The sequence below is a fragment of the Pteropus medius genome, unplaced genomic scaffold (genome assembly GCF_902729225.1).
Source record: "Pteropus medius unplaced genomic scaffold, Ma_sr-lr_union100, whole genome shotgun sequence".
NCBI lineage: Eukaryota > Metazoa > Chordata > Mammalia > Chiroptera > Pteropodidae > Pteropus > Pteropus medius.
In genome coordinates, this window is record NW_024348304.1 from 3,752,797 (window position 1) to 3,763,871 (window position 11,075).

At 36.5% G+C, this 11,075-nt stretch overlaps 1 pseudogene; it reads left to right on the plus strand.

The window, feature by feature from the left end:
* Positions 1 to 851: 851 nt before the first annotated feature.
* LOC120616285 (uncharacterized) lies at positions 852 to 970 on the plus strand (annotated as a pseudogene).
* Positions 971 to 11,075: the final 10,105 nt, after the last annotated feature.

Sequence of the window (11,075 nt, forward strand, 5' to 3'; positions counted from 1 at the left end):
TATAAGTAACAGCATTTTAAAATGCTCATCTCCACATTTAAAATTGTTTGTTTTCGCTTCCTATTTATGAAATTCTTTCTTTTGAATCTAGACTTTAAACCACCAACAACATAAATATCATGGTTCTTTAAAATGCATGTTTATTGTTTAATTGTTAAGTATCATTGGAAAATTACATACACACACATACACACACACACACACACAAAAAATAATACTGTCAATACACACACAATAAGCATTAATTAGAGCTTACTGAATTCTTATTAAGCAGGAATTCCCTAAACTTTGGCTTTGTGGATAAAACTTGCAAAAAACAACAGGAAATTAGCAAAAGGCCACCATTGCCCACGGCTTTTGCACTGGCCTGTGGATCACCAGTCAAGTGCAAACTTGTCTTGTCCTTTCTGAAAACTCTAGACTTGTTCATAATTAATGATGATTGTGATCATTATCATGTCTCATTATTATTAATAATATTAGTAATTTATTATGTTATTTGAGTTTATTATTAAAAATTGAAAATGTATTTTCAAATATTGAAAGCAATCGGTATAAAGTGAAAATCTCTGTATTTTATGTTAAAATTTAAACGGTCATTTTAAGTAGACTTATATTTTTGTTTTTACAAAAGGAAAAAAATATTGTCATATTTGATGGTGATTGCAATGCTGTAAATTTTGTTTTAAGAAATTTAACAACTTGAAATAAAATAGAGATTTTAACAATTGATGTACTGACAGTGTATTAGCTTGGAAATTAGGGAGAATATTTCAATACTTTTGAGCCACTAAATGTTTTTTTAATTAAAAATTTTAGCTTAATTAGAATAACTTTTATCTAAATTTTTAGTCTATGGCCATGCTACCCTGAACAAGCCCGATCCCGTCTGATCTCAGAAGCTAAGCAGGGTCAGGCCTGGTTAGTACTTGGATAGGAGACCACCTAGGAAGACCAGGTGCCGTAGGCATAAAAAAAATAAAATAAAAAATAAAGGATTGTAAGCCAACAAGATCCTTGTAATTTGTGAGGTCAACCAAAGGTTGCCTTATCTAAAAAAAAAAAAAAAGAAGAAATTTTTAACATTTATTAATTTTAATTTTAATTTTGTTTTTTATCTTAATAATTTTGACTATTTCAGGAGAAAATAACTGTTTTAGAAAAATGATTTAAATGTTAAATATTAAAACATGGTCCGTGGGACTCATTTTAATATAAATCATACAGTAGTATAGTGCAAAATATGTCTTATCATTCCGATCTTTTAGAAGTATTTGCTACAATAGCTTTATAGGTAGGAAAATAACCTTTAAAGTATGTTTTTAATAATTTGTCATTTAATACCTTTTACATCATAAATCTCGCAAGAACAATTCTATTTTGGAAACTTTCATATATTGTGAGGATAAATTTAAAGCAAAACATAAGTTTTACTGCATCAAAATTTCATGTAAAGGAAAAATTATTCCAAATCACAAATAATAAATGCTGAATTTTTAACATTAACCATTTTGTATTTGGTCAAAAATGTGGTTTTGAAGCATATCCATAAATAGTGTCAGGTACCATCCTAAGTGCTTTGCATTTATTATTTCAATAAATCCTCAAACAGCCCCATTTTCCAAATGACCTAAAGGAAGTTCACAGAAGCCTGAGGTTGACCCAGAATAGATTAAACATGTCATCGGTATTGTCGATTATGAACTCAGGAACTTAGAATCAACACATAATGGATGCACGCATTTACAACGCGCACGTTAAAACAAACCTTGTGTTATCAAAGGGCAAGAATGTCTTTAGAAGCACACGAGTTTCTTGAGTGAATATACCGACACGATTAAAGAAAAGACTGCTCAACTGGTTGGGGCTGGGAATAGGGATAGATGGCTGAACCCGGAAAGCAATGAATAGAAAAGGTCGGAGGCAGGAGAAGGTGATGGCTGTTATTCTTCTATGTGCTGGGCATGGGAAACGCTGTAACACTCTGCGGGAAGTCTCCTCCCTGCGTATGCGGCTGTGGGCGTGATGGTCAACCTCCACCTCAGTTACTTACTCACATAGCTGCCCTGGGAGAATTTCTACGTTCCTCCTACTAACTCTACAAAAGAATGGTTAGCTACCACCCAGAGGAAGCAACAAAACCAGGCTTTGGGTGCTCCAGCCGGAAGCAGCCAGAGGGCAGGGTGGGCACAAGTCCGAGAGGCTGCGCAGCTGGTGAGCCCGCACGACTCAAATCACTTTATTTATAGATTGATTTTTAAATTGAGAGCCCAAAATGCTGTCAGGGCCTCATTCTCATTGCCCTCTGTGATGATAACACCGCACAGGATTTTCCTCCTGCGAAAAGGTTCATGAAATTCGTTTCTTGGAAGCTGGAGGCTTCAGAGTGCTTTCTCATTGGACCGGCAGCCGCCTTAGGACGAAGAGACTAGGCAAAATGCAGAGCTGCATCCGGGTCACTGTACGGGAGGGGCTTTTCTGGTCCCTGATTCTTATTCTGAAACCTGGCTCACCCAGCCAGCTAATGAGTACGGCGTGGCTTCCCCAAGGGAGTATCCGCGGGGAGAGAATGTTCTGGCTAGAGGACTCAACTGCCTGGTTCCCTCATTGTAAACTAATAAATCGGGGCTTTGATTTTTACGATCAGTCCCTTGAGCTTATTTAATATCACTAGGCCCTTTAGAAAGAGACAACTAGGTTGCAGAGTCTGGAAAGGCTGAGGACCAGACTCAGTCTAACCAAGGTCATGAGACACTAAGAGGACCGCTGGAAGCCAGCCTGCTGGCGTTCCCTAGCAACGCTCCCCCTTCTTTGTGGCTGGAGCCAAGTGTGGTCATTTTTCCAAGGTGAACTCGGCAATGGTACTTTGTAGTTACAGAAAATTAAGATAATATTGTTCATTTGTGCAGCTTGCTGCGGTTTCAAACATGTTTTCAAGGAGCAGATCACATTTTTTAGAGCCGTTTTTCAGCATGTTTGTTGTTCCACTCATTTTGCAGACAAAGAAAATACAACAACTGAGAAAATACACCTAACAGGTGTTAGGTGCCCCTGCATTTGCTCCCACGTTAGATTTTTTTTTTTTCCTTCAAAAGTACTAACTTCTGGAAGGAAGCACGAGCAGGAGGTGTTCCTGGTGCTGGTAGTGTTCTGTTTATTGATCTGGACGCTGGTTACACAGGTGTGTTTGGTTTGTGAAAATTGATCAAACGATTCACTTATGAAATGTGCACGTTTATAAATGTACAGCTACGTATCAATAAAGTTAATACATTTTTAAATAGCTAGAAATTAAAGAAAAGAAACGAATGCTTCTATTGTTGTTTTCTTTGTCTAGCTTTAAATTTATTTTAAAATATTAAGCTTAGTAGAGTCAATAAGTCGCCGGCACATTTTCAGCTAAAAATCGATTTAATTCAGTAATCCATCTCTTCTAAGTTTTAAAGTTATCTATATAATGATGCTACCAAATTTCAGGTTCTTGGCTACTTAAAGACTAACAATAAAGAGTAGGCAAAATGAATGTGGCACTTTACCTACAAGTACATATTTGAAGAACCTGCAAAACCTTATGAATAAAAAAGGATCATAAATCACATTAAAATTTTTAGGATTCCACTGGACTGGATGAATTGTACCTAGAAATGATAAGTGAATTATTCACAGAAATATTTTCAAGAGTTAGATGACCTTGCAGATTAAGGCTTGTATTGTGGGGATGGGCAGGGAGATGGGGGGCGTGAGACAGAACCGTTAATTGAATACACATGTGACTGAATTACCCTCGAAGGAGAGAACGTACGGGTTCAACGGGAATATCAATTCACATGCCCACGTCCCATGTTCGAGGCATCTCAGCAACGGGAATTATAAATCCTCTCACTGTTTCCATTTCATTTGTAAAGACTAGTCTGGAAACACTTCATAGAGAGGTGATTTGGCCTTCGATATCGGAAACTGTGAACGTGTCTGCTGGGTCTTTTTAAAGTGACCAACGAACAGCCGGCTGTGGCTCCGGGAGTAAGCAGGGCTCCGCCAGGAAGTTGGGGCTGCTCCACACAAACACACAAGGGGTCACTAAGTCTGCTCTTAAAAAAACAAATCTTAAAAAATAAATATGTAAATAAATGTGTTTTTTTGTTGTTGTTTTTTTTTAAATCAGGAAGTAGAAAGGAGTCTCTGAGGAAGTGATATTTTGGGCACCATTGAAAACCAGTAGGACTTAGCAACTGAACAAAGGGCAAGACCACCTTTCACCCCACACGTAGGGGTGTCCCAAAGTGAGCTCCCGTTTTTAAAGAGCTAAAGCCTCAATTATAAAGAAGCGAGTTATGAATAAGGCTCTCCGTGAAAACAATCCCTTGAAAAACATCTAATTCTTTGGATACTTTCCCTTTGGTGGATGAAATACGAAAGAAATTTTCAAAACTTTTGCCTCTCCCCCACCTTCTGTTCAGAGGGAAAGATTCTCTCTCGGTCACATGTGCCTCTGCAGCCACCCTATAAAGCCTGGACAGAGCTCCCCATAAGTGTCAAGGAAAGGAAAGAAATCTTTCCAGCTTGATGACAACTCTATGCTTGAAGAACACAATACCATCGGAAGCTAACAGAATGAACTCGGGGGCCCTTTAAGAAACCCAGTTAAGAAATCCCATCGGACCCACCTACTATTAGATCCTAGGTCCCTGATGCACTGGTCCATTTTCCTAACCAAGAGGTGTCCCTATCAATCTCAGTAGGAAGTCTGTCTGAGCCTCACCAGGCTGACATAAAATGTATATATTTTTTGCCTCATCTTCACCTATCTGATAACCACAAGTGATAAAAATCAAGTCACATCCCTCCTCCTCTTCAACTTTGTTAGTATGAAAACAGTAAAAATGCATAAAGAGGAGACTTGTAGACTGCTCATTTCTTGGCCACAAAGCCTGCTCTCGATATGCTTGCCATTTTGTTCAATTTCTTAGGCCTTACTGTGAGTAACCACTTGTGCCAATCAGTGAAGACTAGTCCCTTTACATCAGTACTTGGACATGAAATTGTGGAGACTAAAGAGACAGGAGAGTACAACTGTGTGACCTAGCAGGCATGATTCCAGTGACACCCACCACAAGAAAACAGAATCCCAAGGAAACGGGGTATAGCAAAGACATTTATGGGATAACTAGCAACAGAATGAGGAGCGTCCCGCAGAAGAACGAAGAGCAGACAAGAAAATCTCAAATTTAGAGAAATAGCTTCTAGGTGGATCACTTAAAAAAAATAATAAAATAATAATCCTTCTTCCCAAATATACAATAGAGAGAGATGATCTTTGAGTTACCTAAATTTCTATTTCTTTGGTTATTTTACATATCCTTTCCCCAATCTCTATCTGAGATAAGATCTTCACCAACGCTAATAGCTTGTTGAGAATGTCTCATGACTCGTTACAGGTGACGTTTGGAAAAGAGAGAACAATTCTTTCATGCATAAGATATTCGAAGTTGAAGACTATTAGCAAATACAAATTTGCTTGTATGCTCTGTATGCCTGTATGCTCTGTACACCAAAAGCTTCATAAAACGATAGCATGAGTTTCATGATGATCTCAACAAGAGGTGGGATCTCTTTCCTCGCTCACTAAGCCTGGGAAGGTTGCTTTTGTTAACATACAGTAGAGGACGTCGTGGAGCGCTGGTTCCTAACCATACCCCAAGAAACATGGCATGCGTTCACCTCTTCTTTCGAATCACTCCACCACCATCACATGGACAGGCCCGGGGCCATCTGCCTGAGGACCAGGGGCCAGTCATTGCTGCTGCCCCAGACAACAGCCAGCCAAAAAAGGGGTCCATGAAAGAGATCATTCTAGACCAGCCAGCCTACAAGTTAATTTCAAATACATGAGCAGCCCAAGCAAGATCAGAACTATTGTCCAATTGATCCATAGACTCGGGAGAAATAATAAATCCTTGTTATTTTAAGCTGCAGAGTTTTGTGTTTATTTCTCATACTGCCAGAGGTAACTGATACACAATCTGGGACTTAGAAGTGGAATGCTGTTAGCTTACAATATGACACTCTGGTTTGAGTCTGAAGCAGTGAGCAAGTAATGGAAACATGGCAAATATTTAGTAGAGGCCGGGAAATGGTGAGGGATCGCTATCGGAGGCTGGAAAAACAGAGCCTCCTTATAACATAACGAAACAATTGACAGACTATACCAATAGATAAGTTTCTAATAAGTTGTTGGACTTCGGCAAAACGACTTCCAGACAAAATGTTGAAAGTGTCGGATGGCCTCTTTTAGCTGTAGATAAGGCAGTGTAAGAACAATGTGAGTGAGAGCAGGGGTGGGCAAACTTTTCCTATAAAGTGCCAGAGAGTAACTACTTTTGGCTTTGCGACTGTGCAGCCTCTGTGTCAACAGCTCAACTCTGCTGTTTTAGCACAAAGGCGGCCAGAGCCACCGTGTCAATGAGCGAGTGTGGCTGTGTTTCAAAAATCTCTATTTCTGAGCACGGAAATGTGAATGTAACATAATTGGATTGTCTCACAAAATATGATCCTTCTTTTGAATCTTTTGAACCATAAAAATATGTAAAACCTAATCGTAGTTCACGGTCCATACAAAAATAGAAGGTGGGCTAGATTTGGCCTATAGGTCTTAGTGTGCCAACCTCTGAACCAGACAAAGAAATGGCCAGTTTTCAAGGAGAACTTAGAGGGATACGAAATAAATGAATAAAAACAAAAATGGTTTCTCATCTTCTGTCTTCCCAACCAGTAAGAGTCCCAGTAGAAAACAAGTTCTGAGAATCAGATCAAATCAAGTGTGTTACTATGTGACCCTTTATTAAAACTTATGCCAGTGCCGGAGGTTCCCTTTTGGCTAGATAAAAGGTCTCTAAAAAACTCAGGAGTCTTAAACCATCACGTTCTGACATGGTCAGCACAGCTATGCATAAGCCCAGACAGAGACGAGAATCTCCCAGTCAGGACTTGAGTCAGATTCAAGGGAAGCCTACAAAGTTTTTAAGTTATACTTTCCAGAGAACTTCATTCTCTCGAATCCTGCTCAGCTAGCAGATGAATAAAGCTAAACTAAGCCGGGGAGAGAAAGAAGGCACACCACTCAACATCCAGCCAACTCCTATAAGAGAGGTAGGTGCCCAGGTGATTTACGAGTACCCAGGTGATACACGAGAGGCCACAGACGAGGAGCAAGCTGGGCCAGGCTGGGACAAGTGCCCCACTGACCTACAGACTCCTGATCAATAACATATACTCACTTCTTAGGCCATGAACTCGTGGGGTGATCTGTTGTACAGTAAGAGGTAGGTGACACAGAAAGTGCCATTATTTTGTGTATGCTAGCATTTTTGTTGTAGGGGCCTTAATTTAAAAAAAAAAAAAACCTTCGTTGAAATATTTCTTATGTTACGATATATTTACAGTTAAAGAGTAATAATGACGTAATCAGATTTGTAAAGGCTGTGTATGATAAAAATTATTTATAGCTTTGTAAAATAAAGGAATACTTTATTCCTATACGACAGCAGTACACTTGACAGGATTTTTTGAAGTCTAGTCTAATGGAGCGACTAAGTCTCATCAGTGAAACTAGACCATGTATATCGTGTATAGTATCCCAGGTCTTGAAACATATTTTCATTTGAAAAAAAAGAATCTATATATTGATTTTCATTACCAACTTATAGGTGTCAAGCACCTTTGGATGTTAATGTTCATATGGCTGCGCTTAATTATAGTTATTTTCACCATAAAATATGAAGGCAAAAAAAAAAAAAGATACGGAATGTAACTATTTTGACGTTTAAGAGTAGGCAGACCAAGTGTTGGAAGAATATTCCTTTTGCTGAAGAAGGTAAACTTCACGTTCACTTTGCATGATTTCAGCAGCTCTGGAGGGATACCCTCACAAGGTTTTCACACACAGTGTAAAAAGCAACATTTTCAGACAGTATACATTTTGGAGCTAACATCTGTGAGAAGACAATCAGGACTGACTCAACAGCAGGTCAATTAAACAATCCCTAATTGAACTTGAGTCCATTTTCAGGCTCATTTTCGTTGCTGATGGGAGAGAAGAGTGAAGCTTATATTCCACTTGCTCATAAAATACCCAGGACAAGAGTATCATTGCCTATGCCTGCAGATCCTGAAAAATCACTGTCAACACAAGAAACGAGAGTGGAACTTTCTTAGATATTTGGTGAGCCTCTGAGTTTCCATTAAATAAACTGTTTCTCTAAAATAAGCAAAACCAATGAAAAGGAAAAAAGAATTAGTTTTAAAGGATCAAACTGGAAAGAGTGACCGGAAAGCCCTCTGGTTATTTATTTATTTATTTATTTATTTATTTATTTATTTATTTAAATTCTATGTTCTCTTAACCATCATTTATGTGCCACTTGAGAGATAAAAAAGGATGTTAAAGACCCTGGAGGTACCGTAGCTGCCTTAGCAAAGAACCAGAGCTCCCATAAAAGATTTGTAAAGCATTTGGCACTACAGATCTGACATATAAACTGTGCAATTGTCTGCATTTCCTCTTATCTCTGACTCATTCTTGGTGTCTCATTCTGATGACAGGAATGATGGCCTGAAGGAAAATTGAAAAACATTTTAACATAAAAATGTCCTACATCTCAGGAAAAAAAAAAAAAAAAAAAAAAAAAAAAACTGTTCTAGGTGAAATTTACAAGCAGCACAATAAGCTTATTGTATCTTCACTGACATCACTGAACATAATGTTTAATTATGGCTTCTAAATCACTTCATCCTTGATTGTGATTTTTACATACCATATTACAATGTAATCTTTTCTGCAATATGAAGAATTCTGCATATTATGTCAAGATGTATTCCACTTTGTGATTTTAAGAAAAGTGAAAGTATTGGCTGTAATCGTTCAATGTTATTGGCTAGCAAAAAATGTATCTCTTAATTGATGTTCTATATGATTGAGATTCACATCGATTAATATTAATGTCAATGATAGTCTGGTATACCTAGTGATTATTACCATTAACTAACTTCCTCAAAAAAAAAAAATAAGTCATGTGAAGTCGTGAGGAACCATTGAAAAGGAAAGGAGAAACTATAATTGATTCCAACATCCTAATAAATTATAAATGGAGCAAAAGAAACCAAGAGAGTAAGTAGGAAAAAAAAAAACTGAGATGAATTTTGCTCCTACAAAAGAGGCATAATAAGAAATCTTAGCCACACAGAGCAGCAGACCATGGGTATAACATTTTTATACTTAAAATTACTCTGTGGCCTCTTTTCCATCAATGCTACTTGAACAATCAGATGTCGGTCAAGTCAGTTCTGGAATGCTGAGTAGATCAGTTTCTATAAATTCATAGTTTATTATTATTTACCTGTGTGTGTGAAAACTAAGAAAGAATCATTTGTTGGAAATAGTTTTACAACTAATGGAGTATTATACTGTAAATAAAGTGATTGCCATATGTAATATATCTTATACGTGATGAAATAAACCAAGTTGTATTTTTCCACAATTATTCTTAGAAAATTATTTTTTTGGGTCTCTACAAATCTCTCAAATTCCTGGGTGTTCTCATAATCGTTTTTTTACAAATAAAAAAGTACTGTTCAGGGAAGATACATTAGTCTAAAATGACTCTTATTGTTGCAAGTTTCTAGGTATTTATAGATCTCTATATTTATGTAATATTCATATTGGTGTAAATTTATATTATAAGTATATATAGAAGTTCAGACATTAAATATGTATTTAGATATCTATAGAGTCGCCTGAAGGAATGATCACATCTTTAAAAAGTAATAAAATAAATTCAAGACAGATGTAATAATTATTTTCAAGTGTTGAATACTGTAAACAAGTCTTTTAACATTCATTTTAAAAAGCCATGCAGTGAAAATGTGATGGACTTCACTAATATAAATAGCTACTTGTGGTGTGGGATAAAATTTATAATTACAGTATGCACAGACTTAAAAATTGTCACATCTCAAATATTTTAGGAGGAAATGAAGTCAAAGCACACTAAAATATTGTGTCTTATATTTCAAAAAGAGGCACAGGGGATCATGGTGGCTTATGTCAAAGACAGAGGTCAAAATTTAAATGGGTTATTTTATACAATCTAACAATAGAAAAATAAATGCCATCTTGTAATTTAATGTATTTTATATAAGATACAATAAAAATTTTGTAAAATAAATTAGTACATCTAAAATTTTTTTCTTAGCTCTTTTTTTTTTTAGGAGGGAAATAAATAATGGTTGTAGCTGCATCTTGGAATAAACAGTATTGTTAAAATGTGTTAGTGATTCTAGCCAGAATATTATAAAGTAGAATGTGATGGAAATTAAATTTAGAGAATAGTGTTGAAATGAAACATTACTTTGATATTCTGGGAAACAGGCAGACATTACGGAAAATACAACTGTTTTAGTTAAGAAAAGTGAATTCCAGGAATAAAGATGAGGGAAAGTTGATCTTATTTTAGAATAGTGCAAAAATGACCTTAGGGACAAAAGGTTAGCAAAACTAATATGAGTCATTGTGATGTTTGTATCACTAAAAAAGAATTTAAAGTTTTGGTGTTTAGTTTTGCATTACCCCCTAAGTAAATGTTAGTTTTTTATTTTTATTTTTGCTCAGTCGATATTTTGAAAATATGGTAAGAGTTATGATTCTCTATCCCAAAATGTTTACGTAAATGTTTCCATAATTTAGCTAATAAATTCTGAGAGACTATAGGCTCAAGATGAGAACACCTGCTTTTTTGCCTTCAAGTAATTAAGGTTCACCAGAGAGTGAGGTGTCTGGTCTCCCAACCAGGCAAATTAATTCTGTCTTGGCACTGAAAACTGACACACGGGGATGCAAGAATAGACTTTTCTAACCAGACAAACAAATAATTCTCTTTAATTAAGTTAGCATAAATACTAATTATATTCTTGCATAGATTTTTGGAATATACAATATTTAAGGGAGATTTAAAAAAAAAAAACTTACACACTGGAATACACTAGATGTTAAGATGACCAATTCTCTTTTTTAAAAATGCTTT